Source organism: Drosophila elegans, unplaced genomic scaffold (genome assembly GCF_018152505.1).
Source record: "Drosophila elegans isolate 14027-0461.03 unplaced genomic scaffold, ASM1815250v1 contig_271, whole genome shotgun sequence".
In the NCBI taxonomy this organism is placed as follows: domain Eukaryota; kingdom Metazoa; phylum Arthropoda; class Insecta; order Diptera; family Drosophilidae; genus Drosophila; species Drosophila elegans.
Genome location: NW_024545647.1, coordinates 975754 through 988286, shown reverse-complemented (window position 1 = coordinate 988286; position 12533 = coordinate 975754).

The following is a 12533-nucleotide window of genomic DNA, read 5'->3' as shown; positions in this document are numbered from 1 at the left end:
AAGTTTTGTTTATTTTCTCAATTGCATATTTTGGCTGATCAACTTTAGCTGAAGCGTAAGAGAATTGACACAATATACATAATAACAAAACCATTATAAAAGAAAGTTTCGATATTGTCGATGTACCTCTTGTTCGTCTTTCAGGTTTTGTTTCTTCAGGGTCAGATTCAACCTTGTCCACAGACTTAATTCCTTCTAAAGGACAAATTTTAGTGATTGGTCTAGTTACAAATCCATCTTTTATTTTTATTTCTACAACTCTGACCTTTTCATCTTTGCCCTTGTGGATCCTTTCTACTTTGCCTATTGGCCATCTGGCTGGATGAGTATTCTCATCTTTTAATAACACAATTTGTCCCTCTTCTATATTAGGACTGTCTCTCTTCCACTTGTGCCTCTGTTGCAGAGTATGTAAATACTCCTCTTTCCACTTAACCCAGAAATCTCTTTTAATTTTCTGGATTAGTTTCCATCTGTCTAAATTCCCAATTCTCTCATTTTCAATTGGTTCAACTATTTCTAGCGGTGGTCTACCAATCAAGAAATGTCCTGGTGTTAGGACTTCATCTTGATCAATTTCATTTTCATGGGTATACAATGGTCTTGAATTTAAGCATGCTTCTATCTGACATAAAAGTGTTGACATTTCTTCGTATGTCAGACTATTTTCCCCGATTACCCGTTTCAGATGGTATTTCATGGATTTAACTCCAGCTTCCCAAATACCTCCGAAGTGAGGTCCTGCCGGGGGGATAAAATGCCAATCAATTCTATCTTTTTCGAGCTGCGCGGCAATCATTGTATTTTCCTTGATTGCTTTAACTAAATCTTGATCTAATTTTCTTGAGGCTCCTACGAAATTAGTTCCGTTATCCAAATAAATATTATTATTACATTTATCAGCAATATCTACCAGAACTCTGGTAGCTAAATATGGTGCGGATGCAGTACCATAAGTGACTGTTGCCAATTTATAATTTTTTATTTTTTCATCTGGAGAGTTTCTCCATAAAATGTACTGGTATTGCTGATTCTCATCATCAATCTTTATTTGACGATACATTTTTTCAACATCCGCGGATACCACATATTCCCATTTTCTCCATTTAACGATAATGTCAAAAATATCCTTTTGAACTCGTGGACCAACCCACATTATATCGTTCAAACTTTTGTTATTAGTAGTTTTTGCTGAAGCGTCAAAAACTACTCTTAATTTGGTCGTCAAGCTCGAATCTCTGATCACGGCTTGTTGCGGTAAGAAATACTTACCTTCATTCTGCACTTCGACCATATGTCCTAAATTCATATATTCATTAATGAAATTAGTGTAGTCTGCCCTTAGTTTCTCGTTTCTCTTTAATTTTTTCTCCAGATTCATGAAACGAGCCATCGCTTGTTTCTTTGAATCCCCTAAGGTGACATCATCTTTAAATGGAATTGACACAATGTATCGCCCATCTGAATCTATCTTTGTAGTTTTTGTGAAATTATTTTCACATATTTCAGATTCGATATCATTTTTATCTTCATCCTCTACTTCCCAATACCGATCCATATCTTTTAATTCTATGGTGGTTGCTACAATTGTCTTCTGTCCCTTTGATTTTTTACATCCAGAGATAATCAACCCGAAATCGGTTTTTTGGCCGAGGAGGCCATTTATTTTGACCACTCCACTCTGTAGAATGTCAGTATATAGATCTGCTCCAATAATTAGATCTACACGCCCCGGCTTATTAAAGTCGGGGTCGGCCAAATTATATTTTTCTCATTTTGTTTTGTCAACATTAACTTTGTGGGCTCACTTATGTGAGCCCTCATAAGTTTTGGGAGTACTAATGCTTCAACTTTTAAAATTTTTTGGGAAGCATTACATTTAATTGAAAAATGAATTTTGTGCTTCGAGATGCACTTTCCTGTGGAGGATACTCCACTGATCTCTGTTTGAGATCGAATTTTTTGCAATTTTAGAATCTGCACAGATTCTTCAGAAATTATGGTGCTTTGAGAACCACTGTTTACTTTTTCCATCCTTTCTGATGGATTTAAAACCTTAAATTTCTGACACTGGAATATAAAATGTCCCGAAATTTTACATATGGCACAATTATTAGTAGCTAATTCTCTTATATTGCTACTATATATTTTTTTTACAGGCTTTTCATCCTGAACTGAGCTTATCGAACTTAGCCGTTGCTCTAAAAATTCAATGACGTCCGATAACGCTTGAATCTCTTTAGTTTTTTTAACATGGCTCTCATATAGTTGAAGAGCTTCTTTGTTAAACTTCCTAATTATTATATGTGCAAACATAATATCCACTTCATCAGAAAGTTGTGCCTTCAGTTTTATCATATGTATTGACTCGTTAATCGTGTCAATAAATATTTTTAGTTGCCTAACTGAATCAACATTTACGATTTGAAGATCCAGAAGGCGGTTTAATTGATCGGAAAAAATTTTCCTTTTATTTTCGTACCGCTTGGTTAATAACTCCCAAGCGGCCTCATAATTCTCCCCAGATCCCAACAATAAGTGAGAAACCACATTTTTGGCTTCTCCCTTAAGTGAGATCTTAGGTAACTGAACTTAAGAGAAGGACTTAGATCCTCTCTTAAATGAATGAGTTCATTAAACAACTCATAAAACAGGTCCCAGTCTTTGGAATCTCCATAGAACGTGGGTACCTGAATTTTAGGTAACGTTGGCAAATCATAAATTTTATGATTTCCAACGTTAACCTTTCCGGGCACAATTTGTTCGATTTTTTTTTTCATTGTGTTGGTTATTGACGAGATGTCGAACTCTAACTCGTTCAACTCCTCGTCATAACCCCTATCAGTGACATCTACTTGGTCGACTTGTTTAAGACCTACTATTTTTGTCCAATAAAATTCTAATTTCTGGACTCTAATCTCAAAAGTTGAAACATTATCTAGCTTAATGTCTTTAAAAGTTTCTTTTAAGTATTCCCGTACCTGTACTATTGCCCTATCTAATTTATTGACAACTTTAGAACTACTGGCCTCTAAGTCAACTTTGTCAGCTTTGTTTAAAACCCTATTTATCCTATCTTTTATGTTTGAGAGATCTATCATCATTTTCTCATAATGATTCTTCTTGAAGTAGTCATGATCGGCTACTCCAATTTGAACCAAAACCGAATGATTTTGAACACATTCGGACCTTAATTCCTCATACTGTTTCAAATATTCAAATGATAGACTAGGTAGCTCTTTAAGGGTATGAATTAGTTTTGTAATTTCTACTTGCCTTTTTATTAAGGCAATAGTTTCAGCGGACAACATGGTTTTGACTTTAGTTTTGGATATGTATATATATAAAAATAAATTGCTGTTCGTTAAAACTCGAGAGCGTCTGAACGGATTTATCTTTTCTTAATATTAAAATGCTCGTAACTTATAAAAATAAATTTTAAGATTAACTTAGCTGGTGTATTTGTTGTCGTCACTGCCGTTGTCGCCGTTGTAGTTGTTTTAGCTGATGCTGTTGTTGCTGATGCGCTTGTTGTTGCGGTTGTTGTTGCTGATGGTCGTTGTTGCTGCTGCTGCCGTTGTCCTTGTCTCTGTTGCCGCTCCTGTTGTTGATACTGCTGGCCTTCCTTCAGTTGTCGTCTCTTTGAGGGTCTTCGTTGTTGTTTTTAAAGATGATTTAAGGTTTTTTTTTTAAATCTTTTTATTTATTTATTTTTGAACAGTTAAGATTGGGTTTTTTTTTTTTAATATTTGTTTTTTGTCACTGATAGTTTAAATATATATATATATATACTTTTTTTTCACTTTTTCGATGTGTGGCCTCGAATACGCCAGATTTTAATTAATCACTTTTTTTTGTAAGGCCCCAAAACGCCTCAAAATAAAATTGTTCGAAGACAATTTATTATATTTTTTTTTTAAATTTAACTTGTCGATTTCTCGACCACAATTTCACAAAAAAATTTTTATTTTTTTATTATTTTTGAAAATTGCTTTAAACAATAAGGACTCTTATTTGTCCTTTTGCTTTTAAATTTATACTCTGTTTCTTACCATAAAGGGGAAAACAAGAGTCAATTAAGGTGGCTGGCTTTCCTCTAAGTCTCTTACCACTGGTGGGGGAAAACTGTAGAGTTGCTCGTAGGACCAAAATGTTAAGGATAGTAAATAAATGCAACCTTTTTGTTTGAGTTCTGTATTGAAACTGTTTCATTTTATTTAAAACTTCTTGACAAGAAACTTATGTGAAAATCTTATTCTAATCTTAGCTATGGTCTACGCAGAGACCTAATCTTTTTAGTCTGGACGGGTGAGTTATTTATTTTGCCCCCCGCACAAGAACTCTCGGTGAAGGCTCAAGTGGCCTGCTGTTACAGATTACAAGTGCATTTGAAAAACTGAACCCTTGTCGGGTCCCAGATCGTAAATTATGGCTCTTGATCGAATTACATATTTCTACATGACATGTGCAGAGCTCATTAAATCTTAGACATAATATTTATCAGTGTTCGTCTGAACAACGCTTAACTCTAGGATACTGGACTATAACGTGGACAAGAATATTATTTTGAAGAATTTTAATCCTAGATACATCCATAAGGTTGACTATTGGGACCTCTGTGAGCTGTTCGTCAAAAATAGCCTTTAAGTCATTGTGATTAAAAATAGTAGGATTGATGATATTATTTTTAGCAAGAGTGATAGTGATCATACAATTTTGGATTTCTGACATTAACATTCTATTCCTGGCGAGGAGTGTTAAACGTAAACGGTTTTTTACGTTTTAAGAACATATTGGGTACACCAACTTAGGGCCAAGTTTCGTAAAAAATCCCATAATCCCATAAGTTTTTGAGGAATCCGGAATCAGTTTTGGGGAAATGGCCTTATTGCATTGCATTGACCATCTTATTCGGCCAATTCCATGATATCGGTTTTAGTTTTTTCTTTTAACAGTTAACCTCAAATTTTATTGTTATAATATATTTACCCCGCTGATTTCTTTCCCACACATTGAATGTGCCTGATTCCATTGTTACAACAACAATTTAATTTCATTTTTAACTATCTCAAATGGAAACGAAATTAATTTAAAATCATGGTTATGGAGTTCCATAAACTAACTCATTGCTCACCAGGATATCGTGATATTTTGTGACGGAGCTGGTTTTCCAATGAGGGCGAGGACGGCTTCCCGTCCATCCCAGATTTAGATTCTTCCCAGTTCTCAGTCTGCACAATAGCCCAGCTGATCAGCTAAATATCAACTTATATATATGTGTATAAATAATTCAATAAATAAATATAAAATTCAATAAACAAACAAATATTAATATAAATTCATATGGACATTTTTTTTGAAGTAAAAAAATAAAAATGAAAAACATTTTTAATTTTTCCTATGTTTTTATTGACATTATGAGAATATAAAGAAGGAACAACAAAAGTCAATGATTTTTGATCAATTTTTTCGACTTTTTCGATATATTTAAAAATAGTTTATATCAAAATTGTTTTTAAATCCAAAGTAGATGCGATAACGAGTTTTTAGACAAGATATATATCAAACTTTAAAATTTGGTAGAACTTGAAATATAATGTCAACCACCTCAAAAAAATTTGTTTTGAGAAAAACGCGATTAAAGTTTAGGAAACAATTATAATGGAGTAACTCTAAAAATAATATGTAATATTCACTTTGCATCAATCGGCGATCCCAGATCCATACATTGGACTTTCCTTCTTCTCATAACTCAGGTCTTCGGAAGTTCTTTTAGCAAATCCTTGCTTAGTGCGTTCAATTCTTTGGTACCAATTATGACCTTTATTAAAAATGGCGACTGCTAGATAATTAGCAATTTTAATTATTTTTGTTCCAGCGTGAATATGCTTCGGACCAAAGTCCATCACAGTGAATTGTTATTCATTATTATTTTGTGTTCCGGATAAAATTCGGACATCGATAAAATTATCATCATAAATCGGATGATCAGCTGGTATAAAACTTGGTGTTAATAGACGAAGCTTTCAGGAGTGTTGTCAGCCTCAGCTTGTTGCCATTTGCACCAGCTCGACGAACCTGCTGGGCAATACTCGTGTTGAGGATCCCTGTCGCTTGAGTTTTTATGGTAAAAACCCAGAGGCGCAAATTCGCATTCGATAACCGATTCTTCCTGTCATACTTTGAAGCCGGAATGCTTTCAGTTTTATATTACAACATTAATTACTTTTCCATAAGCTTGTCCGGCTGTTCTGCTGATGTAGCTTACAAATCGTATTCAATCAAATGGAAAAAGAAGCCGAGCACACTTCTTGTTCCACAGAGCTCCATTTACCATCCGCGATCTCATTCCGAGATGGTCCGTAAGGTTTTGCCGTGCCGAAATTTTCCCGGTTATTGCAAGACGATGGAATTTACGTTCCTTACCGCAAGTTTCTATCCGATGTTTTTTCTTTTGGCGGGAAAGAATTTGAATTGACATGGCGGAAATCTTTGTTTGCAAGCTCTTTCTGCATTTCGTCACTATTCAATTCGTTCATAATTCTGGATATATTTTGATCACGCTGCTGTTCAGATACAAGCCAGTTGTGAGTGATAGTTGCCAAGTCAACTCGTACTTCCACAACTTTGCTTGCATTTGCCTGCGCAACAACTTCGACGGGATTTCTTGATAAGCAATCAACATGAGCCATTTGGCTCCCCTTTCTGTACTCTACCTGAAATTCGAAGGGCTGCATGAATGACCACCATCGATGCACCCGCGGGGTTAATACTGCTTTTTCACGACTCGCTATGATGGAATTACAATCTGTGTAAACGGTGAAATTTCTACCGCTACCGGAAGTGTTTGATAGCATTATACACCGCCAATGTTTCGAGCTCATATGAGTGGTATTTGGATTCTGCCAACGTGGTGCATTTACAGTAGTATTCGAATACCCTACGCTTGCCATCCACCTTGTGTATTAACATACCGCCATACCCATTAGCGTTTGCATCCGTGTGCAATTCGACTGGAAACTTGGGATCAAATATAATCAACACAGGGTCACTAGTTAGCACCTTAATGATTTTTTGACGAATTTCCTCATGCTGCTCTTTTCACTCGAATGCATTTGACTTTGAAGTTAATTCATATAGCGTCTTCATTACTTCTCAAAATCTAGGTACGAATTGCCTGAAATAGGATGACTGTCTAATCTGTGTGACTGAAGCTGGTTTAGGTAGTTGAGTTAGTGCTTGGATTTTTCGAGGGTTGGGTTTTAGCTCACCGTCCCTGATTAGAAAACCTAAGTATTCTATCTCTGTGTGGAGAAACTGACATTTCTTTACATTGAAAGAAAACCCCGACTTTGATAAGACGCTCAACACTGCCTCTAATCTTTCGAATGCTTCATCTGTGGAATTCGAAACAATTAGCACATCATCGATATAGACTACTGCATACGTATTGACTAAATCTCCCAAGGCTCGAACTATGGCGCGCTGAAAGACCGATGAGGCGTTTTTCAGTCCAAACGGCATTGATAGAAATTCGTATTGACCCTCCGGAGTCACGAATGCAGTTCTTTCAACGGAATCGGAGTAAATAGGCACCTGGTAAAAGCCACTGGCCATGTCTAAGCTAGAAAAATATTTTCCACCTCGCAGGCGATCAATCTGGTCTATCTGACACAGTGTTTGCGTTTAGTTCACGATAATCGATGCATAGTCTGTAACTCCCGTCTTTCTTTTTGACTAGTAACATTGGGCTAGCGAACGGAGAACTGCTAGGTCGTATTACATTTGCTTCTAACATTTGCTGAATTTTGTCCCTAACTATCTTTTACCAACGAGCATTCGGAACCCGAATCAAAGAAAAATGGAAACCGCTCACCGAATTGTATTGCAGTTCCGTTAGGCTGAAGAATCGCGCACATGTCCACTCTTCTCTCGCTGCTTTTACTCGCTGCTGCTGGTCCCTTCGTGCACACTGATGCGATGTCTCCAACTTTGCCGCATTTAAAACATGTCACAGTTGATCTCTCTCCCATCATCGTTGATCTGCCGTTGCCATGGCCTGCTCTTGTCTCGTTCCTCTCTTCTGCTTTCCTCCTGCGACACTCTATTGCTTTGTGTCCCAGCTTTCCGCAACTATGGCATCTAATCGGCGTTTGCATTTTAAACCTCTTCTTTTTGGGGCCCATGTCCATTCCAGAGAATTCAGAATTTCAGAAGAACGAATGCGCTTTGAGTTGTTGTTGTAACTCCGCTCTTGTCTTTATGTTTGTTGTAAACACTAAGCGCTGCAGTCTGGAATCAATTTGCGACGAACGTGCCAGAACCAACGACGTGTCATCGCTTTCCACTTGGTTAATAAAGATGTAACCATTCGGCTGGAGTACTCTGATAGGCATTCGTTGGGGCTTGGGCGTCCCTTCAGCATGTTTAGCAATAATGCCGCCGGCGTCTCGTTGCCTTCATAGCGCTCTATGAACAATTCCTTGAATTCCGCCCAGCTCATTCCGGCGAAGCATATTTGTGATAGCCACTGCGATGCACTACCGAGCAACGACTTGCTGAGCGTCATTACCAAAGATGCACCTTCTTGCGGATGTTCACATAGAATCATGCGAGCCGTTTTGCACCATGCTGCTTCGGGGTTGAACGATGGTAGCACTGCCGAGACAGGGTGCGTGCTAGGCGCCGGCGTGGATTGTGCTGCTTTCAAAAGTTCCGCAATCACTATTTTGGGATTTCAGAAGAGTGCGCCAACTGTTCTCCGAATTGTCTTGTAGGGGTGGTGATCCCACTTCTGATGTAGTCTGGTTCGTCTGCCATTATGGAATTATATGTTCTTCTTCTGCACGAGCGTCTGTTCCGTTTCGCAGGCTTTCTTGAACTGCCTTCCTCTCGCTCATTATTCTCTACCTCTCATTGCGCCACGCTCAGTAGGGATTTCACTCTCCTTCCCCACCGCGCTCTCATTCAATAGCTTCTCTCTTCCTTATTTATTTTTAACTTCGTTTATTCAATACACTCAGAGACTTACAAATAATATTTCTTCATTGCATTTCTAATTAATCTCCGACATATATATAAACGAACAGCTGAACAAACCAAAATACGAAATCTTTAAGCGGGCGATGCATCTCAAGAGGCAAAAGCAGCTGTTTTCTCTCGGCGTGAAGATATCTACGTAAAGCAGAAAGAAGGAGGGGAGGTGATTTGCGTGCAAAACTTGGGCGAACTAGCTCAAATGGAGATTTGCACCGATGAATTAGCTGCTCTGGAAGCTGACAGTTCAGGGACTTCAAATGATAACTCATTTCGCGCCTAAAAGGCTTTTATATTTATATTCTACTTTTGAGAAATTATCATCAATTTTATTATATTTATTTAGTCTTAGAATCAGTGGCTCTAATTTTAAATTAAATATTTTAAAATGGGTGACAGAAATAACATAATTATAAATCCAAATCGATCAAATAGCCATGCGATATTAAGGGTTCTCGGAAAGAAGAGAGCTGGTCTTAATGTGTGTCATATAAATGACTAAAGCCTCAAACGAAAAATTTAAGAATTTAGATACCTCTTTATCAATTCGAACGTCGATGTTATATGTGTGTCTGAAACTTGGTTTGTTCCATATTTATGTGATTTTTTAGTTGAATGTGATGTTTATAATTTGCATCGCTCAGATCGTGATAGTTATGGGGGTGGGGTTGCAACAAAGTTTAGTTCCACGTTTGTATGTAAACATTCAACCAGAAATGCAATAGAATACTTACTTATAGAAATTAGATACCAAAGAAATGCTGATAAACTGCTAATTGGGTGTTTATACCGACCCAACTGTCGAATTGACTATGACCATTTTTAAATATCCCCCAGACGTGTCATTAAATTATTCAGACGTCATTATAACGGGCGATTTTAATAGCGATATTTTAAGGGAGCTGACGAAGCTGGTTAACTCCGTGTCCCGTACCCATTTCACCAAAACCCTCAACTTGCTTTTACATTTATTTTTTGTGTCTGATACAGACAGAGTATCTACATATGATCAACTTATTGTCCCATCCTTTTCAAAAGATGACCTCATATTCTTGACTTATGCACTTGACCTACAATTCTTTGACCAAACAATAATTTTTAAGGACGTTAGATATATCAACTATGACCTCTTGGACTCAACCATTATTTCGTGCCATTGGAATAACATATATTCCCTTTCCAAAGTAGAGGAACAAGTTATTCTTTTACAAACACAACATTTATTATTTATATAACTGTCTCGTAATTGTCCGAAGTAAAGTTATTCGTTCTTCTGAAAAACCATGGTTTCCAATAAACATAAAAGACGCAATATTACAGCGTGACGGGGCGTACAATAAGTGGAGAGGTACAGGAACCTCAAGCTTACGCGGTGTTCAGGTCATTGAGACTAAAAGTGACCCAACTAGTTTAGTTTTAGTTGTTTTTTTTTAAGTTAGTTTTAGGTATCATGTAATATTTTAATATTTCCAAAACTTAGTGACTAGCGCATTAACTTATAAGTTCCAAACTTGTTGCGTTAGGATGACATTTTATAATAAAATACAACACAAATACAATACAATTTAGTCAGCTTATTAAGTAAGCCACTTGTATTTTAAGAGGGAGCTAAAGAAGAAAATGGCACACTAGTCGGGCCTCAACTGGGAGGACTGACTCCCACGGGCCTTTTCTTTATTCTTTTAGCTTCGAAATCTTTTAGAAGCTAAGGGCGTGCAGCACCCCAACCTCCCTCTAACAGGTCTACTGCAACGATTACCGGCCAGCAGCGGCCGAGCATCGGCAGAATGGCGGTGGTGGACTTCAAAACCCCATAACTTTTAAGGTATTAGCTCGATTAGAGAGTCCTAGGATCTAACATGTCTCAGAGTGACAGTACATACAATCTTTGTGGGCGTTTGAGTGGGCGTAGCTCCGTTTTGAAATAAACTTCCGCTGCCTAGGAACTACTAGAATCTGCAGGCCAAGTCGCAAACCTGAAGCTTTTATAGTTCCCGAGATCTCGACGTTCATACAGACGGACATGGCTAGATCGACTATTGATCCTGATCAAGATTATATATACTTTATTTAGTCGGAAACGCTTTCTTTTATCTTTTCAATACTTTTCAACGCAAGCAACTAAAACACAGACTGTCGTAACCAACGAATATAAGCAAACTACTTCAAACTTCACTTTGTATTGCAGAACAGTTATACCAACAACAACAAATATTACAAAGTATGTTCAGCACAGGCTTTTTAATTAATCCAGTCCCAGTACTTTTTTGACAGAAGGTATATCAGTGGTCGGGAGCAGCACAGCGGGGCGGCAGAGGCCGACAAGATGAGTAAAAAATAACTCACACAAAGAAGTGCGACCATGTATAGTATATCATATTGTTCCGTGGCAACAATCGGAACATTATTTTATTAAGATATAATTCGAAATTTAAATTTTTTAAAGAATATATAATTAAAACTATTTGCATACAAAATTGCAATCAAATTACAGACAACTTGATTTTGTATTTATGCCTTTTAGTCTGCAAATTTGTTTAGCTTTCATCCCAGGAGATTTGGTTGCTTGCAGCATGTCAACATTGTCAACCAATATGATGTTTTGCTTAATAATCTTTGTTCGCTTAATTGTTTATTTGCTGACTAGTTCTTTCCTAATGTTACATAAATAAAAATTTGTATGATCTTAAATAATATGCCATATGACATTGTACTGATTTTATAATCTTTGAAAAAAGGGATGTTAACAGTAACATAGGCCAAATAGGCTAGTATGAAAACCAAAAAAAAATTTCAGCAATGGAAACTTGTGAGCAAACTTGATCAACTGAACTTGTTCACCAGAGTGAGACACTTAATACATATGTGTTTGTTCTAGATTTCAACTTTTAAATTTACGTAATTAATTTCCTTACAGTGCACCGCTTTTTTTTGGGTGTCTAGTATTTCTATCGTCAGGTATTTAAAGTTTTTTATCATTTATTAAAGCGTGTTAAAAAAGAGTAGACAAAAATGTACACAAACAAAATGTTGCGGAAACCCAAAAATGCAGGACTAACAAATCATAGAAAATGTGCAACAGAGAGAACTTAAAAGGCCCGAACAACCCCATATTTTAAAAGCTGGAGAAAAGATCGATTACGAATGTACCTTCGCCGATGCATCTTGTATCGTTACCAAAATCGGCCGAAGCCAAAATGCGCCACCATCACTAGGAGAGCCGTTTTAGCCATGACCGTCTTTCCGTCCGTCCGTTTCTACGTTAATTATTCTCTCAGTTTCAATGCTATCTGCGTGAATCTTTCCAAAATGTTGTCTTTCTTTTGCAGGTAGTTTATAAATCGGAACGAGCCGGATCGGACGAGTACATCATAAAGCTCCCATAGGAATAATCGGGAAAGAAAATAAAAAAAATTTAAGTTTGCTGTTTTTCCATTTGTGTTATAGTTCTTTGATATTTAGTGATGGATTATTACGGTTTAAATTAGATCAAAATC